General features: G+C 49.8%; 1 protein-coding gene across 4 annotated transcripts in view; it reads left to right on the top strand.

Moving 5' to 3' along the window:
• LOC125955811 (synaptic vesicle membrane protein VAT-1 homolog-like) overlaps window positions 1-26,078 on the top strand; it is a 52,228-nt gene that overhangs the window by 16,623 nt on the left and 9,527 nt on the right. The gene's annotated exons all lie outside the window — the stretch shown is intronic.

Genomic DNA, 26,078 nt, shown 5'->3' with positions numbered 1-26,078 from the left:
CCGGGGTCCAATCTGCCAGATGTGGTCAGAGCATCGTAAATCATACTTCGCCTCGCCTCGCCTCGCTTCGCCGTTACGCTGCAGTTGTTCTTATCTGACTTCTTTACGAAATAATAAAGAAGAGTTTGGAAGGGCGTAATGTGCACGCATCGCATAAAAAACCAACGCCCAGCATCTTGTCAAGGGTTTGGGGAGTGGAAGGCTCAATACCACGGAACATCCTTTTCTGTCGCGAGCGGATGCGAGTCTTCGCATGTCTGCGTGTGTGTGTGTGTGCGCGGGCTGGGGTGCTCTGGTTGTGTCTCTTGGTTTATGATATCCTGTTCTTCTCCTCCCATCTCGTTTTTATGTCCGTACATTTATGATCCATGTTCTGACGCCGAAGCAGCGAACGGTCGGGCATCGCGAAACCAAGAAAACCGTCGACGTCGACGGCGAAAAAGTTGAAGCAGTTGAACGTGTGGTTAAAGCGAAAGGCCAGAACATCACCATCGTCAGCACACCGTGTCTGCACATGTAGCACGGTGTTGCCTCTGTTGCTATGCCACAGGAGATGATGATTGAACCTTTTTCGCATCGGCCAGCAGAAAGCCACGGAGGCTGGTGCGGTGTGGTGTAGAAAAGGAAGCCAACATGGCAAGAAGCAAAAGCAAGGGCTGGCAAGATGCGTTGATGCGGCCCCGAGCAACCCGAAAGTCCCGAAAACTTGGATCGCGAGAGATAAAGAGAGAGAGAGAGAGGATCGACCGAGAATGTGGCGCACAAATGTAAGACGATACCTTCTCCGCGTGTGTGTGTGTGTGTGTGTGTGTCACACTTTTCGTCTTCTCCTTGTCCTTTGCACCCTTTATCTTCGAAAGACAACATCCCACGGTCCGGGCGGGACTGCGCCGGCCGCGCTACCACGAAGGGTAGCCCCCGAGGAACACACCACACACACGTGCAGGGCACATGTTGCTCACCGAGGTTCCGCATCACTCCCTCGGTTCTGCGGCCTCTGGTGCGACCAAGTTAGGGTTTTTCCTTTTTTGGAAACGGCCACCGAGGTCCCGGCGAGAATCGTGGCGGTGGTAACGGATTTTTTGGCGCGATTCTCGCCAGCGCCAGCTTTCCACTGAATTTGATAACCCGGCGTCAACCCAGGGTTGGCGAACCGGCCTCGGTAGGTCGCGGCGTCGCCGACTGGCGTAACCAATAGCCCCTCGCCCTTTCCGCCATTCCGCTGTGCCCCTGTGCGAAACCCTAGCCTCAATCATTATCAAATTAACGTTCGTTTTGTAAAGCAATCGCCGCGCCCTCGCGTCGATGATTTATATGCTAGCCAGCCAGCCAGCCAGCGACGGCGAGACGATCTGCGTCTGTGGAGTGGACCGGTGGACGGTGCCGCTGGAGTAACAGGATGATATGCAAAGTGCTTTTGGGCCAATAAAACAGAGAACGATGGACGCGCGATGCTTGATCAGCGGAATGCGAGATCTGTCTGCATGCAAGGGTATGTGCCGTGGCGTGGCCACGGGCAGGTCCGTGGATTGCGCACTGACCACCGTTTGGCTGAGTGACAGACCGTGAGGTGCTCGTGGATACCGATCCCGCGTTATGTTTCACGTTGCCCGAAGCACCGAGCACCTTCTCCTTCTGCGCGAGATAAACCTTTTGCTGGAGTGGAATTCAGCTCTTCCGATGCATCTCTGCTGCAGTTCGGGGCAGGAAGGTGGTAGATGTTGTGGGGAACTTGTCACTCTGACTGATGACACGCTCTTGAGGCCACTGCCAGTCGTCGTCCTCGTCCTCCGTCTTCGCTGGAGTGGAAGATTGATTCCATATCGGTTTCACTTCACTCGTTTGCTGACCGGCGGTACAAATCGATCGCTTTCCGTTCCATCTCGTTACCTTCTCTTCACGCCACGGCCATTTTCGATGCATCCACACACGCGCGTGTCATCGTGTTTGATGTGATCGATTTTCTACGCGAGATTTTGATTTTTTTTTGTGTGTGTTTCATTATTGAAGGGGCCGAAGGGGTGACCCCCTTGGTCTTGTTTCTTGCCCAGCTTTATGCAGCACATTCATTCGGCCACAGCATTTCGGCGCAGCGGAGGAACCGTGCCGTGATTTATGGTGGCACCGAAAGCTGTCTCGCTTCACTCACCAGCCCAAGTGTTGTTTTTTTTCTTCTGTTGTTGTTGGTATAGGGCTGAGGTCGTTATTCCGGATGAAAAGAAATACATATATATATATTCCAATAAAACCGAAGCATCGGGCTGGATGTGGCCGCGAAAGTGAAATCTTGATTTATTGCGCCAACACCACCATCGTGCGCACTCTCTGCACTGCTCTCTGCAGCAGCAGTTAGTTGGGTTTGGGTGTCTTAATTTTTAAAAACTCATTAACAGCCCATTATTCGGCCTCGGTTCCAGATCTGCACGCTAATGGGATGATGTATTTTTCATGCGGCGTTACTTTCGTCGGATAAATGACACCCTTTTTCGGTCACTAATTGTTTGTGACGCGCATCGCACCACGTCCCCCGGTACACTTTCGATGGTTGATCGTGTCGAATCAAGAGAGCAATCCGAAGAATGTCCGCACACATTCCTGCTGACTAATGGCCGTGGCGCCAAGAAGCTCGATTACGGCGCTATGACTGTATTTGGGACTCTTCTGTGATGAAGTGTTAGAGCGCGTACAATAGCACCGTGAATCAGAGTAGTGTCCCCATGACGCATATCTGATACGACAGCGCCCCGAGCCGATTGTCTAGATCCCAGTGTGTGGTTTTGCTTTGCACTGCACTGCAGTTGATTGTTAATGCCACGACGCCATATCGTGATAGAGGAAGAGGAAGCAGGTCCCTAGCAGGTTTTCGGTCTACGCGATGGTCCCAAGAACGCTCTCGCATCTTCGAGTGGTGCACGGCTCGTATCATGGATTGCGCAACTTCCCAGACTGCGCCCGGCGCAGTTGTGTCAAGTGTTTTCGAATGGAGTAGTGACAGACTGGCTGGGAGACTGCCGCCTCCGTACGCCATTCGCATCGTTGATCGACAACCAGTTAACCGACATCGCACATTACTCATCGGGAGGTTATTAAATATTCCAGCGGCACCCGGTACCGTGATAATGGCGTGACTTGGAATGATCGGAATGTCGGCCAGTTTCGCTTTCCGTCCCCCATCCCGCCGGGGGGTAGATATGCTTATTGCGTGTTTGACCTTCCGTGCTGCGGTGTTTGCGCTTGCAGCGATGCATCGCCCTGCGAGCGCTGCGATTTATGTTGATACAACACTTGTTGGACGCAAATTGGAAAGCCTTGGCACGTTGCGCAGTAGCGCCGCAGTAGGCGGAAGTATCATAAGGCAACTTGTCGGGCGACTTGTCTGTCGAGCTTCAAAGTGTGCTTTCTTATCGTGTCACAAAAAAAAAACGGGTTTTCCCTCAAAGAGAGACCACTATTCGGAGGAAGTTTGACCTCTGTTCTGGACTGGGAGCTTGCCGTTATCTTTAGCTCTAATTTGATCTTCCCGGTGGTCCATATGGTCCCGATGGTTCTTTGGTTTGTGGTGAACCGAGACCATCGGTTCTTCTGACGCACCCGAGGGTGGTATACTGCACATTATCGGCGGCGTAATTCAATCAAATCAATCAATTAACCGCATCTCAGACACTAATAGAAGTGGGGTGCCGAGATTGGATTATCGCGCGGACCGGCAGACGTTCGCTCACTCCGGAGCGGTTTCCGGAGAACAGGGGGAACTCGGTGGCGGTGGCTGGCACGGTGGAAGGATTACTGTCACCCTTTTCCCGCCCTGATACCCTGGCTGCCACACCAGCACACCCCCGGGAGAGGTGATAGGGGAATTGCTTCCGTTTATCTGCCGCTTCTATGACCTCAACGCATCATGACCTTCGCCGTCGGAAGGCAGTAGCAGCACAATCGTGAAGGAAATTGGTCTTTCCAGCTACAGCAGCAGCAACAAGCTGCTGGTCTGCTGGTTAATCAGCACGCGAGTGAACGCAAGATGGACACACATACGGCAGCGATTGTGGGAAAGGAGGAGCAAAAGGGTTCGTTATAAGCGTCTGCTGCGTCCGTGATTTGTGATTCATCGCTACTCTGTCCGATAAGACCGGACCGCTCGGTCGGTGGTCAGGTCGGCTGGCCCAGCGGAAATGGTAGAGTGAAACAATCACCTTATCAGTCCCCTCGGGTGGTGAGTATGCAAAACAGAAAGTAGATTTCTAATGAGCTGCCGGCAGCAAAAACCGAAGACGGTGCCGATAAAAGGGAACCGAAAAGGCCGAAGAAAGTGACGCAGAGCTAAGAAGCTTGAAAGTTCTTAGCCTCTGGACGTGCGAGCGTCTCGGTGTTGTGCGTTCTGTTGATCGAAACATGACGCCCGACGTCTCGTCCGGGCGTTTATGCCACGACGCCGGTGGCTTTATTGGCGTTCGAGAGCTCAGAGTTGCTCCTCGTCGTCGTCGTCGTCGTCATCTGCGTCGTCAGCCAATAAGTCGTCGAGGGGTGACATCCGAGACCGAGTGTGCGCTGCTGCATCCCGGGTTGGGACACACCAAACACACCACCGATTATGTTGCGGCCACATGCGCCATCACAGGTCATGCACCATCATGCTTCTCCTGTTCTCATCGTGCAGCATCATCGGTGTCTGATCTGATCGGTGGTGTGGCCATATGATGTATTATCCTTTTACTGCCGGCACTCGTCCCCTCCGCACCGCATGTTCCCTCGTCGCCGAGCTCGGAGCGGTGTTACGTGGGTTTTGTGATTTGATTAATTACTTATCGCATACAATTGATGATGCTGCTGCTGCTGCTGCTGATGATGATGATGATGATGGTGCGCTGAGTAACCGTCAACCGAAAACAGCGTTATGCTGGCCCCCGTAGGAACCCAATGCCTGATTAGGTGGTTAAGCGTGCGCGCGATGGTTGCTTGTGGCGGTTCTTTGTTCCCCTTTCTTCCGCTTTTTCCGCTTCCGTCACCGTCAACGGTCGCGTCGTTTCTACATCCGATCCTTTGAGAACCTCCCTTACCGCGGTGTAGAATGAATGTGTGTGTGTGTGGCTGGAGCCGATTTCGGTGTGAAAAGCCATTAAGCGTGCTGTGAGGCAGTAAGGCGCGGAACCAACCATTAGCCGGGCGGAAGCAGTCGTATCACGTTCGCTTTCTGTCGCTGGCTCAATGCTCACAGGACACGCCACCACATGCTGGAGGGAGGGAGGGAGGCCGCCGGTAGCATGGTGATTGTCGCGCCGACCGTTTGCCGCTGATAAAGCTGATCCGATCCGAGAACGATAATAAATAATAATAACGACGACGACGGCGGCGGTGATTGTTGGTTTGGCCTTTTGAAGGAGAGAGAGAGAGAGAGAGAGAGAGAGAGAGAGAGAGAGAGAGAGAGAGAGAGAGAGTGAGAAAGAAAGACGCCGCCGTTTGCGGTGTTCCGCTGGAATCCGATTTCAAAACCAATCCTTAATCCCTTCGCGTGTGCCACGGTCATGATGATGGTGGTGACGACGGTGACTTTGGGGCCTCGATTATGCCCCGACGCCGTCGTCTGGGACTCGGGTCTGGGTTCGAGCCTTTCTCGAGAGAACTGTCGTCGTACTGACTGCTGGAATGCCATATTTACCTCTCGGTATGATCGATCGCGAACGCTTTTGCGTGATTCTAGATTATCCGATTGGAATGTGACACCCGCGAGATAACCTCTTGGGTGAGTGGACGAGAAACGCCTAAGCCTTTGATTAGCACATCCGGTCGAGCAAAGCAATCGGGGCTCAGCTCTCAGTCCGGCAAGTGATAACGTTCGTAATGAGACGAACGTTGCAAAAAGGCTAATGTTATGACGGGTGAATAAAGGGCGCAATCAGTGCAGAAAACGCCCCTGCGATTGGCTTCCGGTGAGAGGAGGTTCCTTTTTGGATGTGATTTCGCCATCGACAATACGTCTAATGGCATTAATGTTCGAAGGTTTCGGTTCTTCTCCGAACCGAAACCGAATGTTTCGACAGTACAAGAACATACATTAATATGGTTAGCATGGCTAGCGGCCATTCCTTTTTGTGTGTTGTGCTCTCGCTCGATGGCGCTTTTGCGAGACCGTCCGTCCATCCTTCCCGTGCTCAGAGTCGTCTGGAGTAATTTAATTATATCGATCTCCTGGGACGAGACACCTCGTTCCAGCTCGTGAGGAGAGGTACGGGGAGGACACCGCCGACTGTCGGCTGTCTGAGGTTGAACCCTCGGGTGCGCCCTCCGTTGGCACGGTTCGACTCACTCGACTAGACTATGCGCCAGACAGAACGACCTCTGGAAGTTGGCAAGAGCGAACGCGCGGAAGGTCAGGTTCAAGGCCATCCGACCGTTGGCGAAGCTCGCGCGCGCGATGCGAATCTTCGCGGCCATACCTTGGACCGAAAATTGGGTTTTTTTTTGTCAAAAAACACGCCACGGTGACCTGCCCTCCCTGGGGGGCGGGCGGGGCATGAGGCAGACATTCCCATAATTTCCAGTTTCGTTCCGACGTACCGGCGAAGACGTCGACGGCGTTCGAAAGACAGACCGGCGGCTATTTGAATTTATGTTCCATTCTCTGATGGAATTGTTTTCCATAAAAATGAACCTGAGCAGAGGAACACCGAGGAGGAGACGGGACGCGGAGGTCTCGATACGGGCGGTGGAACCGTTTTGTGGTGGAATGCCGGAAACGGACAACGTTCTGTGCGCTCCATTGCCTCCAGGAGCGGTGGCGTCGGTGATGTAGAACAATTTATACCTTTTTTTTGGGGGGTTGTAGAGATTCGCCTGTACGTGTGATGGTGAAAAGAGACACATACACCGACAAAACGGACGCACACATACAGTGGAAGGACACACGTTCTGAACACGGATCGGACGAATGGATAATTCGGATATTCCGGGACCTTTCTTATGGTTTCATGCTCCGCAGAGGATGATACAACTCCGGGGATGGGAACCGATGGAATATCTAATTTTGGAGCCAAAGTTTAGGTCACGCCGTGCTTCACTCCCAAGTAAATCCTCCGGTGAACCATGTGTGTCCGTGTGTGTACAATCGGATTGTGAAAAGGTCCGTGGCAACGGAGCCCGAAAAGGGGAGCAAAGGGAGAGTTCCTATTTTATGGATTCCAGCAGAGCCGCCTTGGCCGCAGGATATTGGATTGTTACGAATCATTTGCACCGGAATGTAAAGGGGGCCAGCTGTGTGTGTGTGTGTGTGATGCTGCGGGGAAGAGGGATCACTGGCAATAGATGGGGCCCGGTGGCTGCTCCAAGCATCCTCTCGAAGGCTTACGATGATCCAGCACATAACAGTCGACATACGATGTGGTGTGGGTGTATGCGTTTGTGTGTGTGGGAATGTTGTGTGATCAAATTGGTAATCCATTGGCGAATCACCGACGCATTACAGCGAAATGCCTGCCCGCAATGTAGGAACGTTCGGGCGTACACCTTCGTGTGCGGGATTGAAATGGGAATTTGTGGCTTCAACCTTGAGCGCAAACCTTTCCCAGGTTCGCAAGTTCCCTAGGACGCGCTCGTTGTTGGCATCAACTTGGATTAGCATATAATTAGTACAACGCCATATCGTTACCGCCCTTAGTAACCATCGAGATACCGATGGAGCAACTGCTTTAGCATATTTACGTAGTGGAATAGCTACTCGGTTTGTGGTACATTGCAAATCCTAGTACGCTATACTTGTTATGTCTTGCGTCTGCTGTTTCAATCGTAGTAACGACGTTGGAGAAATACTGCAAGTTTGGTTGTTGGCAAAGTCTTTATTCAAGAACAAGCATTTCTCAACAACAACACGAACAATCCAGAGGCTGACTGTTGTACGCGATCAGTAGCTCAAAACATTCTACTGCCGATGGCCGATCAGCTCTTCAAGAGCTCAACTATAAAACCTGCAGTAAGTTTCTCGAAACAACCATGCCGTCGGCCACTAAGCTACTTCCACTCCAAACGCAATGCATTTTGTTACGCATGTTGCTGCCGACGCACTGTTGCTGTGTTTTTTCCGGTGAAACCTCTCTTCGTCGATCGCATTGCGTGCCACAGTATCACGTGCGGGCATCATTGATGTACATTGATGCTTCAACACCAGCTGCTGTTGCTGTTGTTGTTGTTGCTGCTGGTTGCGGCGGGGATGAGTTTCACTTTTCATTGACGCGCCGATCGGTGGTCAAGCTCCACGCCACAACCGTACGCGCCGCCGATCGAATGACGTGCGGGGAAAACTCGTCCATCGAACGGTTCGTTAGTTTCGGCTTCTCCCTCCCCCTTTCCCCGGGCGCCTAGGCGAACTCAAAACTAGGCGAACACCACCACCGGCATCCGAATGGGTAGCAAATGGGTGAAAATCATCAGCGCTATCTACCCCCCTCTACCGATCCCTCGGTGTCTCGGTGGCCGCCACGTTCTTTCGCTCTCGTGCCCAAGGCATAACATTTTTCGCGCATCGCTGCACAATGAAGTTTTCCCGTTTTTCTCGTGATTCGTGTTTTCACATTTTTCAATTTTCTCTCGAGCTCTCGGCGCGCTGCTGCTCCTCCTGCTCCAGATGATGATGATGTTGCAGCCAGCACCTAACCAGCACCGAGCAACCATTCGTCTCTGGGCCTCAAAACGAAACGTATGTTTGCATTCGTTATTCGTGCAAACATTAAACTCCCCCCCCCCCTTCCCTCCCTGCAACCCGGACCCAATGCGAGAACGGTAAAATTGTGTGAATTTTCCGTGTTTGCGCGAAAAGTCCAATTATCGTGCGGCATATGTCGTGCGGCGCTGGCTTTGCAGGGCGGTACCTCCTGGTACTTTGTGCAAAAATGGGTGGCAAATTGCACATGAATTTTTCAAACTAGAAAGCTCAGAGCCATTTTGCCATTTGCCAAAAATTGCCATCTCATTTATCAAAACCACGACCGGGCGAGAGCGCGCCGGGCCATCACGCGGACCTGGTTCGCGGAAGATGGTTCCGTTGGTTCGGGAACATAATAAGAACCTCATTAGTGCTTCGTTAACTGTAGAAGTTTGGAAGCAGCAGCAGCATTAGTGAGCGAGATATGGCACCGGGCACCGGTTTGGATGACGGTTTTTGGGGTGCGATCAGCATGAATTATGCATTGCGCCATCACTAGTAGTGCCGCTCATTAGTGCCTGGCAGCGATTGGATTAGCATACTTCGTGGCGAATCCAAATCTAGCCTCTCCAGTAGTGGGTGTGTTACTGTTTGGCAGGCACCGCAAGCTCTCAGATGTGTAATTCGGTTTATGAATGTTGCAAAAGTGTAAAGACGCGAGAATCGTTCCCGTTGTGCGCGATCTCGCGACGACGAACAATATGTTGTGATCAAGATAAGGATAAGGATATCCTTTCGACGAGAGTGTTGCTGCTGTTGCCCTAATGCTATCGTGTGTCAAGAAGATAATGTATGCTCACCATAGCGAGATCATTCTCTGCACGTACGTATCATCTGTCGAGGATACAGTTTCTTTCGCTTTTCTTAACTCCCTGTCTCTCTGCATTGAGTGGGATTTTGCTTTGATTCTACGCATCGACTTGTGACACTCTATAGAGCTGGTTGCCGAGGCGAGAGATTGTCGTTAACACAAGTTGACGGTTGAGTTGAGATAAGTTCCACAGGGGTTCCATTTTCTTTTGGAGGTTTTTTTTTTGGTAAAACCCCTAAAAGTGGAAGCAGCAGCAAAAAACCCCTTAAACTTTCCTGCCATCGCTCAGCCGACGGAGCATCCGTTCGTAAGGATTAAGGCGGACGTCGGCGACGGTCGGCTAATGACACCGGCACCCCGAATCTCGGACGAGACATCGCCCATGGTCCTGTCCGTGTCCGGTGCGGCTTTCGCGCGGGGTGAAAAAGGATATGCGGCAAAGTTTTACCGAACCTACCGAACCACATCCACTATACCCCGACAGCGGCGTTGTTGCTGGCTTGTTGCTTGAGGTGATTACGGTGGAAACTTTGGCCTCACGCGGCACTCTTGCGGCATCCCAGTCGTCCCAGTCGTCGCCAGGCCTGGTCGTAATTGGTTTGCCACGGCAATAAAGTTTATGCGCTGGGCCGCCAGGCCGCCATGCTCGTTTCAGGGGCGGGGTCCAAATAATAATAAAATCAGAAGCTAGCAGGTGCAACGAGTTTCGTGTGGATTCGAGGGAGCATATCGGCGGTATTACGCCGGTGTGGACGATGATAAGATTTCTGTTTGTTTGTGCCACGAAGCTATAATGTATGCTAATATGCGCGGACATGGATTGTAAAAGTTTTCGCTGTTGCGCAGATTCGCGTGAGGGAAATGCATCATTTTCGGTTTAGGGAGAAAGACTGCTGGGCATTGTTGTTGGTGTGAACTGCTGAATACACACCGAAACATACTGGGATTGGATTCCTTTCTGGCGTAGTATTGTCCAGTTGGAAGGCAAGCATCCATTATCCGGAGTGACGGCATCTTCAACATAACGAACACAGACAACACAACACAAAGGATCACCTAATATAGGTCAAGCGGATATTTGGTAGGAACGCGGCGCAGTCCCTCTAGTCGCAGCACCGGAAGCTAGACATAAGTATAAATTATTGCACCCCAAATGTACGATACGGATAAAGGCGAGGCATGAATACGCCCCCGTCATCGGCAGCCAAACAGGAAATACTGGAATCGGTGCGCTGTGTTTGCCGCCAGCAAACATCGGAATACTCCGGAAGTGGTCATCCCGTGGGAGTTAATAGAAAGGCATCCGTGGATGCCATGAAGACGGGAAAGAACATGGTTGTACAGCGGAAAAGAATGGTGTCTCGTGTCACGGGCAGCATCACAGCTTCAGTGGCAGCAGCAGCGGAAGTGACCGATACAGCGGGTGGCGAGATTACGGACGGAAAGGAGGACCCAAAAGACGACCACAGAACCAATCGCACAGACACACACATACACCCATGGCACATCGGTGATTGTGATTTTCGTTGATGATTTCTTTCTGTCTCGAAGACCAACTCCAGCAGGTTTTCCAGATTGCCGTCTGGATCTGCTGGATTTCCATTCGGGTCAAGTTGGTCCTCGAGGCCACTAGTGAACTCTCTCTCTCACACACACACACACACACATGGACCACCTTCCCCTGAGGGGACAGACAGACATCTTCAATGGTGGACCGAAGGGAAATAATTGAATTAAATTGATTTCTTTCTCTCTCTTTCTCTCTCTGTCGCTCCTTCTTCTCGCCGTTCGTTCTCTCGAGACTCTCTGTTCCATTTCCTACTGTCATCCGGGACCACCACGGGACCGGATAATTGTCTTTTTGCAGCGACACAAGCAGCGAATGATTTCGGTACCGGTCCAGGATTGTCGGCGGCGTACGGGTCTGCCGTTGTCCGGCTATGGACCTTCTGTGGTCTGTCCGCAGAAGAAAGCTGCTTTATCCGGACCTCGACTAATAAATCTCAAGATTATTCTTCCTGCCGGCGGTGGCAACGGTCCGGGAATTTGGTCCCCGGTGGAAGAACGAGTAACAATGCAATGCACTCAAGCCGTGATATGCGGCTTTGCCGGCTTAATCGAATGTGCAGACAACACTCCCGATTCCCGGCGGTGCTGGTACGGCGATGCAAACGGCGACGCGCGGCGAAGCAAAGCAAAGAACTGTCACTGCACTGCATCCGCTTTGGTGCAGAGTGTGCTAAGAGTCCTCGCCAATCGGATGACCGAATGCTCCGCGGTGCGTTCTTCTTCGTGTCGCTTTTGAACTTCTTGCGACGGAAATGTTGTTTTCAAGCTTCAATTGGCACACCGTTTGTTGGCACGATGTTTTGAAGTCCTTTAGGCTGCAGTCTAAAGTCTCTCCACTTTCATTTCGATTTGAGCAGAGGTAATATGTAGTGTTATTGAAATGAAATTAATGTGAGAATCCGCCCATTCAGAGGTGGCCTACGGATCGTTATGGATGTACGATCAGAGGGGTGGCTTTTTTTGTTGGCCAATTCGTGGAAAAAAACGTCACCACCGATACGAATCCTCGAAGGGGCTTTTCAGGTTAACCTCCATTATTACAGACCTTTTCTGGCGATGAACCTATAAGGCTCTTTATCCTTCTAATAAAGCTTATAATTTATGGATCAGCAATGATCCACTGGACGGGTAACCGGGATCGGACCATTTTTCGTTTCCTGTCGTACCCCTTTTTACCCTTGATTCCCGATCTTTCGATAATCGATAAATAATTGAGCCCGCCCCCTCACCCCTCCATCAGTTGACCTGGCCTTTTTCTGTTTGGCCCCGAGGCGACGATTATCGTATCGGGGCGATTGTGTTGTGTTGGAGGAATGGGTTGGTTCGATAAAAAAAAAAACGAAGGATCCCTCTGATCTGATCCTAGTCCCTATCGACCGTTACAATCAATGCCCAACGTAGGAGGCAGCAACAGGTAACAGGCAGGCCTGCGCATTCACCGATCCACTTTAGCCCATCCTTGACGTCCTACTGCCGCCTCTCTCTGTGGCATGGGTCTCTATCAACTTTCGCGTTTCCTTCTTCGCGCGTACCTTCTTCAGGTACCAGAACCGACGTTGGTACCACGTCGGTGATCGGTGGGGCCAAAGCCTATCTCGGCCTTTCTGCAGCTTTGTTTGTTCTTCCGTCGCCACGGAACAGATTATTTCTCACGTCCCCGCACACCGCCACCGTTGGGATCGTTGGATCGCATTCCTTTAAGAAAACTAATCTCGCAAGTCTAATCCTTCGGTTCGCAGCTACGAGGTGACGGACGGGGTTGTCTGTACCCTTGCTAGGGCCTCGCTTTGACCTGATTCCTTTCTCTGGGTGATTCTTTTTCTCTTTCTGTTTTATCAAACACCCCTTGGATGTAGTCGAGTGTACATGCGATGGCTATATTTTTGCAACAAGTAGAAGACGAATTGGCCACAGCACGTAAATGGACAGACTGGTGTCCCGTCCCGGCGAGGATTACGAGGGTCCAGGGTTTAGATAGAGAAAGAAATAGAGGAACACAAGCACCAGACACTGCTACAGTGGCTCCGTTGCTGCGTTGCGAAACGTAGTGAGGACAAATGGACGCACGTTTTCGTGTTGGTCGACTCCAAACTCTCCGGGATTCAAATCGAATTTGCCAGATGAACAACCAGCAATGCCACCCGCTGAAATGGCAGTTGATGTATGTTTCGGTGGTTGTGGTACCCCTCACTGGAATGTTACATAAAAATTGGTTTAACTTTGCCAAAGTAATGTTTATTCTTCGGGTACCGGTGCTTCTTCCGAGGTCCGACGGTCTACCTGCAAACCTTACGAAGCAATGTTGGATCTCCCTTCCCTTCCAGGTGTGTTTGCTAGGCCAAAACGTCCACTGAAGATAGGGAAAGACAGATGACGATCAGGGTATTGACGACGGGCACGAGGAGACGAGGTGAGAATGCTAGGTTTCCGTACGGCGTCCTTTTTCCTAACCAGCGTGTTTGTTTAGGGTTACGGAAGAATCGTGCGAAGGGGGTTGAGTATTGGTCTAGATATCGATTTTTTGTTGGCGAAGATGCTTTATCGGCCGGCTGTTGTGTTGACCAAATTGTCATATCTAGCCGTTCGGATGGGATATTTGTATTGAAGAACATGTACACGAGCTTGTTGTAGCCCCACTTTAGGGGACTTTCAACAACAGCATTCAATAGTAAAAATAGGAATGTTTTTCCCTTATCACTATAGATGAAAAAAACTTTCGGTTTGCCAACTAATCATATCTTTTTAAATTGTTCAATAATAACAACATCTAAAGCATATGGTGACTTCAGAGGAAATTCAATAACTTTTTGGTTAATAGTATTATCTATTGATGTTTTTGTGTTAAGTACCAAAATTGTTCTTTTAGGTGCGAACACATTAATGCCAAAGGTTTGCTCATAACAATGCGCAGCTCATCTCAGAAAGCCCATCCCCCCAGGAATGTCGATATCAAATTCCATAATTCGAGCACCGACAACAGAGGATCCCGAGGCTCCGAAGATCCGAAAATAGCGACCTATCACCAGCGGTTTAGCACCGGTGCGTGTCATCCGTGTGGTACACACCGCCTTACCATGCCATGCCGCGCAGTAGTTGTTGGCACAAAAATTTGCGTTTTGATGAGCAACGAACACAGGGACTCACCATAAATCATAATAATGGTAGAAGCGGTGGCGGTGTCGGTGGCGTTGATGTTGTTTGTGGTTTGTGTGGCCCTTCGAGTGCGATGCTGGTGATGGACAAGGATGCTTCGGAGGAAGGGCACCAATATGGAAACGAGAGGACGAACTCTAGTGGTGGTTTTGGGAATGTTATGCTCTTGTTTCGCTCTCATCATCATCATCACCACCATCGGAAGTGATTGGAACGGAAGCACGTTCACCGAAAACGTGACAAATGCTTGGCAAACTTGCTAAACTGTTCCCCTCCACCTCGCTTCCTCACCTCCTCGGAGTGCGGTTGCTCCTTGGTTGGTCGTCAGTCGGAAAAGTAGAGGACAAACGGGCGAAAAGAGGTCGCGGAGACTTGAGCTGCAGAGGGTAGTGTTTCGCTTCCACCTTATCAGCCACCGGTTCGATGATGAGTATTGACGTGCATAATCGATTTTTCTTCCTCATTTTTTCCACCACCTTTCTCTCCCATCCACCCCGACATTACGTCAATGCGGGGTAGACAAGCTGCCGTTAGTAATGGGGCTCTTGGTGAGGTGATGCTGTTTACTGCCAAGTACTGGGTGTGCTTAGCATCAGGGCGGAAGATCAGTAGGAGGTTGACATTTGATGATAATCATATGGCGCAGCACACATAGCGTCTCATGTGACATACGGCACGATTGCGCTGTGGTTGGTTCGATTGTTTTTCTGGAATTTTCTCATTTCTCTAACGCATGACATTCCACCACCAACCGTTCACCTTCACCTATCGCAAATGGTGTGGTTATCGTGTGCTGTCACTGTTGGGTGTGGTATTATCTTATAAATCAATATTTGATAATCCTCTACCATCCACGCACAACGCCGCGACACACCAAGTCAGGGATGCGTGTTGCGTGAAGCGAACCACGATGTCTATAGGGATAAAACACGTGGCCTACACTGCAATGTACGTGGTTCTGCGTAGGGGAATTACAGTCCAGACAGTTGACAGTCTTCAAAAAATGTGCTCCGAACATCCGACAACTGTCACAAAATTTGATAGAACCCGAGTGGAAAATGCTATTCACACGCATTCGTCTCTTCGGCACACTTCTAACTTTGTTTCTTTTTTTTTTCCTTTTCTCCTCTCCTTTACAGGTAAGTGTTGTTCAGTTACAGTCCTCCTGCGACGTGAAAAGGTCAAGGAATGAAGCGAACTAGAACGAACAGTTTTGGACAACCCCTGAACCTTCCAGCACGGTTCGCTGCTGGAAGGCGTGGAACCTGACAGTTAGCTCGCCCAGAACATATCACCCGTGAACCTCATCACCTGTGGCTGTTGCCCCCAAAAAGTTCATTGCCCTTCAAATGTCAGGCCCCAATCGGTGGTCAGGTGTATGAATTGTCCTGCTTTATTTTTTGGAGAGTTATCCCTGCACCAGGTCCACCCGAAAACCAACCTCCTGGTAAAATGATGTTTGCGTTTCAACTGGTAGTTCAACATTAGAAACGAAGGAGAGTCTGGGTGATGTGTTGGAAGGGGAAAAGCAAGGGGTGTAGCCATCCGAGTTTGACCGGTGAAGGACCTTTCGGTTTCGGGGAGGTCTTGAGTGGATGTTAAGCGAACGAAAATCGATCCGGACCTATAGGGAAGTTATAATTTAACATTTTTGTAACACAAAAACACTCCGACCAGAGGCCGGACCCGTTGCCACGTGATTGTACCAAAGCATGCCAACTGGAAAAAGGAATAGCGGCAACCATTGTGGTCTCTCAACCGTGGCCAAACCCTTCCAAACGTCCAAACGGAAGGATTTCTCCTGTGCGCGGCCCGCGGCGACGCAGTCGCTATTTTTATACTTCCTGGCGAATTTAGTCTTTTCCTTCTTGGCTCGAGCCGGAGAGTGTGCTGGCCCGATAACGTTTGCAAGGACCGCATCACCGCGGTGTGGACGCGGTGGTACGCGATGTCCGCTTCGTTTCTAGCGGGAAGTCAGGATTTATACAGTCGTCGAGCGGAGGCGAGAGTAAAAACTACGCTACTGTCTTCTTGTTCTGTTCGTTGCATTGGGAGCATAGAAGGCATGCCATAGGATCTCACTGCCAGACACAGTTTAGCAGTCGCTCTTGCTGCTGCTGCAGCAGCCACTATGAAATGGTTGGTTTGCTTGCAGATGGCATTACTTTTGAACGAAAGGAATGTGTGCGAACTGGCAATGGCAGGACGGACACTCCTGCCAGCCAGCCAGCCGGCCAGCCGCCCAGACTACACCGGCCACCACACCAGACCAGGCCAGAAGATGGCAACACGAACGATGGTCGTTGATGGTGGTGGTGTGGTTGGTTTCATCATTGTCGGCCGTGGTCGTTGGGAGCATGTTTGCGGAAGGGACGGAAATGATTTTCCAACCATTTTTCTCTCGACTCCGTGTCTTTCCGCCCTGGCTGAACTGAACGCCTTGGTGTCTGGGAAATTTTCCTTCTTTCCGTGGCTTTAATCGACGCCGGGGGATGGCCTGTCGGGTCGTCCTGTCGACGGCAACCGTTAAAGAGCGACCAAGGAACGAAGTTCGCGGCTTCGAGGTTGGTCTGCCGCCAAGTATGATTGAGACTCGCCTTTAGTAGCTTCTGTGTGTGCTTCTGTGTGCTCGAGTTCTGGAATGAATGTTTCAAATGAAGCAGCACTCCCGCTATTCCCGGCATTCTGATCAAATCAACGCTGGTGTGCTTCATGGGTTGTGGAGCTGGAAGGATCATAGGGAGTAATTGGGCGCAGAGTAGTCGGTAAAAGGTGGCCTGGTCACCACCAGCGCACTAGAATACATCTCCTGTCCTACGACCCCATCGTCGGTAAAAGTTTTCTTTGTCAGAAGTCTTCCAAGGATGTCCGCCTGTTGGCAAGGCAGCAAGGAGCGCGTCGATCGATTCGCAACGTTGTTGTACAATGTAATTTAACAGCACCTCCCCCCGGGGGGCTGGTGGTCGCTGGAGACGCTGACTTCAAAGCAAACTATCCGTTCCGTTCGCCAGAGAGTGTTCCTGTGGTGACTGAACTGCCACGACGGTTGCCCTTGTTCGCTTCGCTACTTTTAGATGTCTGCCGCTGTTACACATGCTGTTCACTTCCTGATTTAACCCCCCAGGAGGAAGCAGCAGTCACCGGGCTCACGGTATGGTGGTGGTGGTGGTGGTGGCGGTGGCATCGTAGGCGACATTAATGGTGTTTACTCGGTGATTTTAAAGTACTTTTATTAGTTGGGCGGACAATTTTGCGGGTCGGTGAAGGCAGACACGGTGCGATATGCAGTAGAGAGCTAAGCAGTGCAGCTAAGGACCATGTGGCGGCCACGATGGAGAGACAACATCAGGAAGATGAGTGTTATGATGTTGACATTCCCTTAATCCCTCGACGGCACAGCAGCTGCTGATGCGTTGGGGAGCGTGGCTTTGATATCGTGGCTGGCGCATAACAACGATGAGGAGTTTCATGCTTCCCGGTGGAGACTTTAAAGTGAAATTTGAAAATCGCTACACAACTCCGCCGCAGCCGTCGCCAGACATTCGGTAAACATAAATGTGTTCAATCAGTGTTTAACAGGGCTTTAATAGGAAAAGCAGTGTTCCAAACGAGCATCGCCAGGTAGGGAGCGATTCGATCCGATGGGTAATATGCATTAAACTTAAGTACAAAACTGAATGGCAAGGTCTCTTGATAGAAGACAGTTTTCCTTCAAGGCCGATACGTTGTCTTGGTGCTATAGACGGAATTAATTTGCATGATGCTCTTTGACATCACATTCCAGCAGTAGACGAAGAGCGAAAGAGCGAGTATGGTCAAACATGGAACGAATAATGAAACCGCTATGCTGACTGGCTGATTCTCCTGTCTGCCAGAGCATCAGGATCAGGAGCGCCATCATGAGACAGACTGGCCGTTTTATTGATTTTATATTTTTTTGCACGAAACACTCAACATACCTGGGTGGAGACAATCTCCTCGGGGAATTGAATTCCAACATCTGGCTTGTGGGTTTTTTTATTTCTGTGTTTTTTTTGGGTTGGCGAAAAAATGAAAAATTTGTGGAAACACAAATCCAAACCCAAGTGACAAGGATCACGTGGGTCGATGTCGAATGTCTGGGGCCGGTGTCGAAAAGAGAGAAAGCGAAAATGGTAGCCGAAGGCGTCAGGTGAATGCGCGGCGGTGTCTGCTGTATATTTAATTTACGACAAAACCGCTACCCTGCCAGATGTATCCGTAACGCCGCGCCCTTTGTTCCGGTGAGTGCGCATATAATATTCGTACACCAAGCCCGGCCCGGCCCGGCCCGGCCCGGTCCGGCGCAAAGCCAAAGATTTAATGGTTTCCTTCGCTTCTACTCTCGCCCTGCTTGGCCATAAAATCTGGAACCGAACTGCTAAGACCGAACTCCATCATTAAACGACAAACGAGACGTTGTCGAGCCGGGGGCCGGTCTCCGGTTTATCCGAATCTCGTTTCCCATGTTCGTCCTGCGTCACCTGAACCGCGGAGACAATAAAAACGCGTTACATACACACACACTACTCAGCTTTCTGGTGTGCATCCTTTTTGGGGTGATTTCTTCACTTCCATTTCTAAAAGATCTAAACGGTCAGTTCCGCCGGCCAGTGTTGCGTTTTCCGATCCAGCCATGTTATCAGCCCAGCCAGTAGTGTGCAATTGGGATTTTCGGAAGGGGAAGGCAATGGGTAATGAATTTGTAAGCAGCATTTGACGGCCCATCTGCTGGTATTGATCGTTATTTTTTTTTTTGTGCGTAAGCGTTCCCTCCTGGGAGGGAGGTGGTAAACGAAGGATTGAGTCCTTGGTAAGCGAGGTGCTCTGAGGTGCTCCGGGGGAAGCAGGTAGATTGTAAAAATTAATGAGCCTCCTTTTTCCACCCGGGCCGGTTGGCGGGTTCGCTGTCGTGGTACGAATTGAAGACGAATATAAAACGTGCTGTTAGCATAAAACCGCTCGTCGCCGGCGGCTCTTGTTTAGCTTCTGTTCTCTATGGCCGGGAGTTCAAGAGAGTAAAAGAGCAATTCGCAGGTACCAGGCGTAGGCGTCTGGCTGCTCTCTTTCTCTGCAAAGTCTCAAGGTTACGCGGGAGCAGCAGGTTTATGAGCTACTAAAACATTTCCAATTAATCGTCCGGTACGGTGCGAGCTTCCGGACCTTCCGGACCTTCCATTCCGAAAAGCAAGGAGTTTGTAACCTGTGAGCAATTTTGTTGGTTTCGCGATGGCGCCACGACAGGAGCAGGGATTAAGATATGATTCGGATTTACAGCCAAGTCAACAGAGTTATGATTGAACGTAGCTCGCGTTCACTCGCGCTGCAAAGTTAACACGATAAAAATCAACAGAAGACATCACATCAGACAGTAGGAGGAAGAGGTGGGTTGCTGCAAGCACCTCTAGAGCGCTCGTCGTCCCGGGTCTACGGAATAAAGTGAATTGCTTCTGATTGCTATCCACTCGCGCTTAATTCTCGAGGGAAAAAAGAGGAATAATGTGCAAAAACTCTGCGACTGCAAGGCACACGTCCGAGGGCTCGGGTTGGGGCCCGTTTCACTCGCCAAACTACGGAACCGGAGCGAAGATCACCGAAAAGTGGATCCCGAAAATACCGGGGCATAAAAAAAAACCCAAATGCAATTTACAATCCTTTCCAAAAAACGGGAAATATGCAAAAGAGATGATTAATGAAGGAAGAAGAGCAAAGGGCAAACGTGAAGCGAAAGAGATCGACAGAGAGGTCCCTGATGAAATTTTGGATCCGGATCCGATCCGAGACTGGAACGGATAAAGCAGAAGAACGGATAATGCGGAGACGATGGGCAGACGCATGGGATACGATGGACGAAATATCGTCACGGTCGCGCATAGTAACCAACCCACACACAATCAACCCTCGGATTTTTTCCCCCGGGGAGAGATGGCACCGGAATAGCCGTGTCCCCGTGGACGATAATGCAATCCAAGTCCGGTGAGAGTCGCAACTGTCGTTTCCGTTAAATTCGTCGAGGAAATGAATCTCGTCTGACATTCCGAAGTCGTCTCCATGGTGGCCAAGCTCGGAGACGGTCCGGAGACGACACGACGTTTCGTTGAGCATCCGAGGTTCCGAATAGCGTGGGTAGTAGACAAGTGCAAGTCTCCTTCCGGGCAGCTCCGGCCGGGGTCTCCACGAGGCAACGGTTATCGAAGAATCAACCACCATAGCGCTAAGGGCAAAAGGGAGGATTCCGGCCAACGCATTTCTGTCCCGCAGCAATGCAATCTTGTCACTGCAGGCAGAAGATGCAACTATTGGAAATGCATGTGTCCCAAGGTCTTCCCGCCATCCCCGCTGGCTTACTTCGAGATGACTGCTGCAGGTAATATACGAGAAAATGTATGCTTTTCCCGGAGTTCCTCTATTGATAAATCGATCCGGAATCTATCACCCGCTGGTGGGTGGGTGTGGGAGTGCTAGGCCAACAGCAGGAACGCTCCAACGCACGCCCGTGGTGATGGTACCGCATGAGTGGGGGACCTGTACCGGGCACGTGTCACAGCAATTTGATGGATGATTGCGATTGCTTTTATCGGCTTAAACAACATTGGAATCGTTTTGTTGCTCGGCAAAGGTCATACTGGGAATGTTGAGTGATCTCTGCACAAAGGACATGCAGCAATGATGACTGTTCGTGTACACACACACACACACACACACACACACACACACACACACACACACACACACACACACACACACACACACACACACACACACCGCTTATCACGTGTACATTTGTATCTAAGAGGAAGAATCTTCAATGTGCATTTCAATATTCAGCTTTTCAATTTTCATCATATTCTTGGAAAACATTTGAAGATTAAATCGTTTCCATTTGTGATCGATCTGTTACATCGTAAGATAATGTTATTTGCAAGGTATTGATCACGAAGTATTTCATAAGCAGCAGTTTACGTGCGCTTTAAGCCGATTCTTCAGCACTTTGTATGAGAGAAGTCTAAAGATGAAGAATCATTGACAATCCATTTATTCCCCTCAGGTTGGGGCAGTTGAAATGTTTGCCAAAAACCGACCGCTAGACAAACTTTACTTTTCCCCGTTCACGCTTACGTTACAGTAAATAGAAAAGGGCTCCAAGCTTGTTCCTCTATCCAGCTCCTAGCTATTGACTTGCGGTCGTAGCGATCTTTTCACTGCAGTGGCCCTATTCCTTGGAAGAAAAGGTTTTTGGATGGTCAACAGTGGGATGTTAGAAAAGGGGTTTAATTAAGTGTTGAAAGACAATTTTTCTTGGAACAGTCTGCAAGAAGTTAGAGAAGAATTTTGGGAATGTTATTTTTAACATTAAAAATTTAATCCAGTTAGTTGAGCGTTGCTCAAGAAACTTGAAACTGTTTCAACATTCGCTCACCGGCTGAGGTAAGGTTCTACGATAATGAAGCTCTTTTCTTTCTGCTCGTCGCGTTCCGTGAGCGCTACGGTGTCCGATGATGGAGCTGTTCTATTTTACTCTTTCTCGATTCGCCTGACGACCTGGTTGGACCGACGCACAAATAAAGCTCGTTATGGTCTCTTCTCGTCTGCGCGTGCCACCTGAAGTGTTTCAAATACGGTCGGTCCTTGGAATGTACGTGCTTTTCCACTAATTACGCCTACGATCGTCCGATCCGGGACGGGAGTAAATGCAGCTCAACTTTCCTGTTGGATGTTCTGTTAATTTTAAGTCCAGTCTGGTGTTCATGGACCACCGCAACAAAAGCGGCGCGAAAATTATGCTTGCCTTTCGTTTGGCTTTTTCCCGGTTAATTTTTACCATCCCGAGCTTAATTGCCGGTGAGGGTGAACTTGAGAAGTAAGTATGCCCTGCCCTGTATCCTGAGTGTGGGGCGTCCTGACGACCGATCCTGACGCACTTCCTACGCAGTAGTTTCGCGGAAGTCCCAACGGAGGGTTCGTGCTGCGAATGAAAATCGATATTCCGGTGCCGGGTGCGCTGCCCGCTTCTCGGAAGCCGATAATTAACAGCATTATGTATGTCCGATGCGATGGTTTGCGATGGAAATTAATTAAATGTTCCCGGCACCGGAAGTTGAAATTCATTGGCATCGGCATCCGCCCCCCGCGGGAGGGAACAATACTCTGGCTCAGGCAGCTTGTCGTTCAAAGGAGAAGTCCCCACTGATGAGACCCACGGTTGTTGTGGAAATTTGTGGAAAAATGTCGCTGGCCCAAATCGCGAGCAAAGAGAAAGACAAAACGGTATCCTCGAAAGGAGACCGAAGAGGCCGGATTCAATGGGACATGATTTTATTACTTTTTTATGACATCTCGTCGGCGGCGAACACTTCACTCCGCTTTTCCACCAGCGTTTGTCGCCTGCATTTATGTTTCTTATAGGCTCCACTCCCCTCGGCGATACTAGATCATTCAATATTCGATATGCAGTAGCACGAACCGGGAAGGGGGGGTGGGGGCCACCTGTAACTTCCTATCGTGCACGGCGAGATAATCCGGACGGGGCGTATCGCATGTGTGGAAAGTTTGGGCTTTTATATTGTTATGACTGCTGGAATGGTTTTGTCATAAAAGCAACGGTGGAAGCGTTAAGACGCGCCCATTTCCATTCCGTCGCATTTTTTCCGGTATGCGCAAAGGAGTTTTTCATTGATTTCGATTGGTTGGGCGTGACCGACGTCCTTTCCTGGAGGAAGTCTTGAACTCAAGAACTTTTCGACAATTTTAATCTGAATTGTTGATGGAATATGTACCTTTTTATTAATAGAACAAAGATTTGGATATAACTTTCATACAAACCTTTATCATGGCGCATGTAGAGTGTCTACATTTAATTACAAAGTTGTAGACTAATGTAAAATGTTATAGAAAGTTTGTGAACAGTTCTAAAATACGAAAACTTTTCTTTCTCTTTTTTCTTGCCTTTTCCATACCAAACGTTCTATGTTGCCGAGCTATATTTATACATCAGACAAGCCGTTGTACAAACAATGTCGCAACAATTTAATTAACACAGTAAGAACTGTTGAATGCATAATTCTGCCATTTGCACCCTTCACGGGGAGTGTTCCACGCTAGAGAGTGCCCCGCAACCATTTCCCACCAGGACCGCTTCCGCAAAGGATACCGATATCATTTCCGTTCCATTTCCCCAGTAACATTGTGCCGTTGAGCCGGTTCCCGTAGGTTAATCCCTTAAGTAAATTATAATGCCATACACACCGCCCCCGGCTCTCCCGGGGGTAAATTTGACAAAATATGTAAACGTCTTACTACGATGCGACCCCTTGTTCTTTGTTGCCTTCTGCCCAGGGAACGTGGCCTGTCGTCCAAGAAGAAGAAGAAGCTTCTGTGAGTGGCCCTACCCGGTCTGTTGACAGAAAGAGACCGGCTGATGGCTTCCGGTTTGGTGAACAATTAATGAGAAAACTGCAACCGATCTAACGCTCTACGTCGGAAGGCCACCGGAAAACGCCGGCCACGGCTCCCTGAGGGCGTTCTTTCGATAAGAGGCAAACGGTTTCGCCTCGAAGCGCCGTAGCTTTAACTCCATCGGGGTTTTCATTGTACTTCCGTGTGCTCGGTCGCTTTTATACCTTTCTATTGACTTTAGCGATTGCCCGGGAACACATTTCAGTATTTGTTTACCTTTAACAATGGCTCATAGTGATGGCACCAGTTTTAGTTAGTGAAAGACTATCTTTTCAACTCCAGACAGTTGCATTCCTCACCTTCTGGCCTCAAAACGATTCGTCGGCGACTAGTACACGACGAAGGACGATAAAAATAGAAAAGGCATTAAATAGCAATCCCCCCGTGCAGTGGACCGTGTCGGGGAAGAATAGAAATCAATTCCAGCAATTGGCACAAACAACGAAGAAAGGACCTCTTGGGGGTCGCTATCCTCCATTCTCTCTAGGGACTTCCTTTCAACCCGCTCCATGGATTGAGTGAAACGCAAATTTGACTCTTTTTTTTGCTACTACTTTCAGTATTTCCATCCCATTTTTTTTAAGTCAACCAATCAACACAACAACTCCCACCACACGATCGCACGCTGATTGCAGCTGGGCAAATGGTGGGGAATTGTAGGACATTATGAAAATGGAAATTACAATCGGACTTCTTCGGCCAAGCAGAGGCGCCTTTTTCTGCCCCGTTTTTCTCCTAATGGAGCCGGGTGATGATTATCGACCGAAAGGGATTCGATGCGCTACGCAACACTATAATTCATGTTGCGTTGGTAAACATTTCTCGGTTTACCACCGTTTTTTTATGTTTTTTTCTGTAAATTATGCTTCGCATTATTCATTTGCTACCATTTGTTCTGTAACTTCTGGATAGCATAGAACGGTAAAGGTACTCGCTTTTTCCTACTATGCTGGAGTTGGGTTGCCCGGTTCGGTTCGGGGTTAAAAAGTGCAAAACCTGAACTAGGGGTGCCCTAGTTTATGTAGTTTCCATGCACCGTCCCTGGACTATTATTAGAGTGTAATGGGGAGCAGAATTGTATTAATTGGTCTCTCACGGCATGGTTCCTGGAAGAGGGTGTGGGGTGGTTGCCGAGAAGGAGAAAGGACTCCTTGCCCCCGAGTGTTCCGACGATACCTTAATTCGCTTCGCTGTGGAAACGGTAATCGGCTCGTAAACAATTGCCATAGTCAACGGCATTGGCGGCCTGGCGCGTCTATCGGCCTTAGCTTCTTTGGCTTTGCTTTCGGAACGCTCGAAAGGAAAATGGTGTGCGACAGTTTTTTGTTTTCCATTTCTAGCCATTTTCTTTGTCTCCATTTTTCATTCCAATCATCGTTTCCATTCGTGTCGTGGCGGGTCGTTACCGGAGAACTCGTCTTTGTCCGAGGGCCCACTGTCCGTGACTCATCTGCTGTCTGAGACCGCGCCACGGAGACAGCAAATTAATGAGTGTAATTTGCGGGGAAAAAAGAAGGAACCTGGACGCTGCCCGCCGCCGAAATGGTTGCATGTCTGTACGCACAACGGCAGCAGAGATCGATCGGAGCTCGAACAACTCATTTATCCTAAAAGAAGGGCTCCAGCAAAGAACAGGTCAACAGGCTTCGAAGTGGAAGTGATCCCTAAAAATATCCTTAAGCATATATCTTACACGCCCTATTGTAACGATTTTTCCGGGCCACATCAGAAGAACACGTGACCGAAAGCTGATCACCAAACTTCTCGGTAATTGTTGTTCCAGCGCAAATTGAGCATAATCCATGTGGAAAGTGTGTAACCCCTCACTAGCACTAGAAGCAGACTAGAAATTCGTCCGGTTCTCGTAAGCCTACCGCAGCAGCAGCAGCAGCAGCTTGGTACGTTTCATCAGACTGCTCTCGGTGATCTTTCACGCTTTTCCCCCCTCGCGAGAGACCGGTAAGAGCGGACTCCGCTTTCCCTGCATTATTCTCGGGGTGTTGCAGAGTGAGCGGAGGAGGGAAAGTTGTAAATTAAAATTAGGTTTTCACACTAAAAAAGAGAGAGCACCTCGTATCATCACCCTTAGTCGTGACGCCTCCAGGGGCCGTTACAAATTAGGGAAACACTTGTCCTGTGGCAGGCGGGGCAAGGTTGAGCTCCTGCTCCTCCCGGCTTAATGAGCAAACTCCCCAAACCATAGCGCACCCGGGGACAATTTCTAATTTCTCCCTTCTCTCTAGTGTGTTGAGGAATTTTTCATTCCGATTTCGCCATGGAAAAGGTGCTTCGAAGTCGGTGCACACCACCGAGACATTTTCCATGACGAGGACGATGACATTCCTTCGGTAGAGGGAACAGAACCTTTCGACCGAGCCTTTG

This window comes from Anopheles darlingi, chromosome 3 (genome assembly GCF_943734745.1).
Source record: "Anopheles darlingi chromosome 3, idAnoDarlMG_H_01, whole genome shotgun sequence".
NCBI lineage: Eukaryota > Metazoa > Arthropoda > Insecta > Diptera > Culicidae > Anopheles > Anopheles darlingi.
Note: the sequence above shows the minus strand (reverse complement) of the source record. Positions and strands in the feature narration are given on the sequence as shown.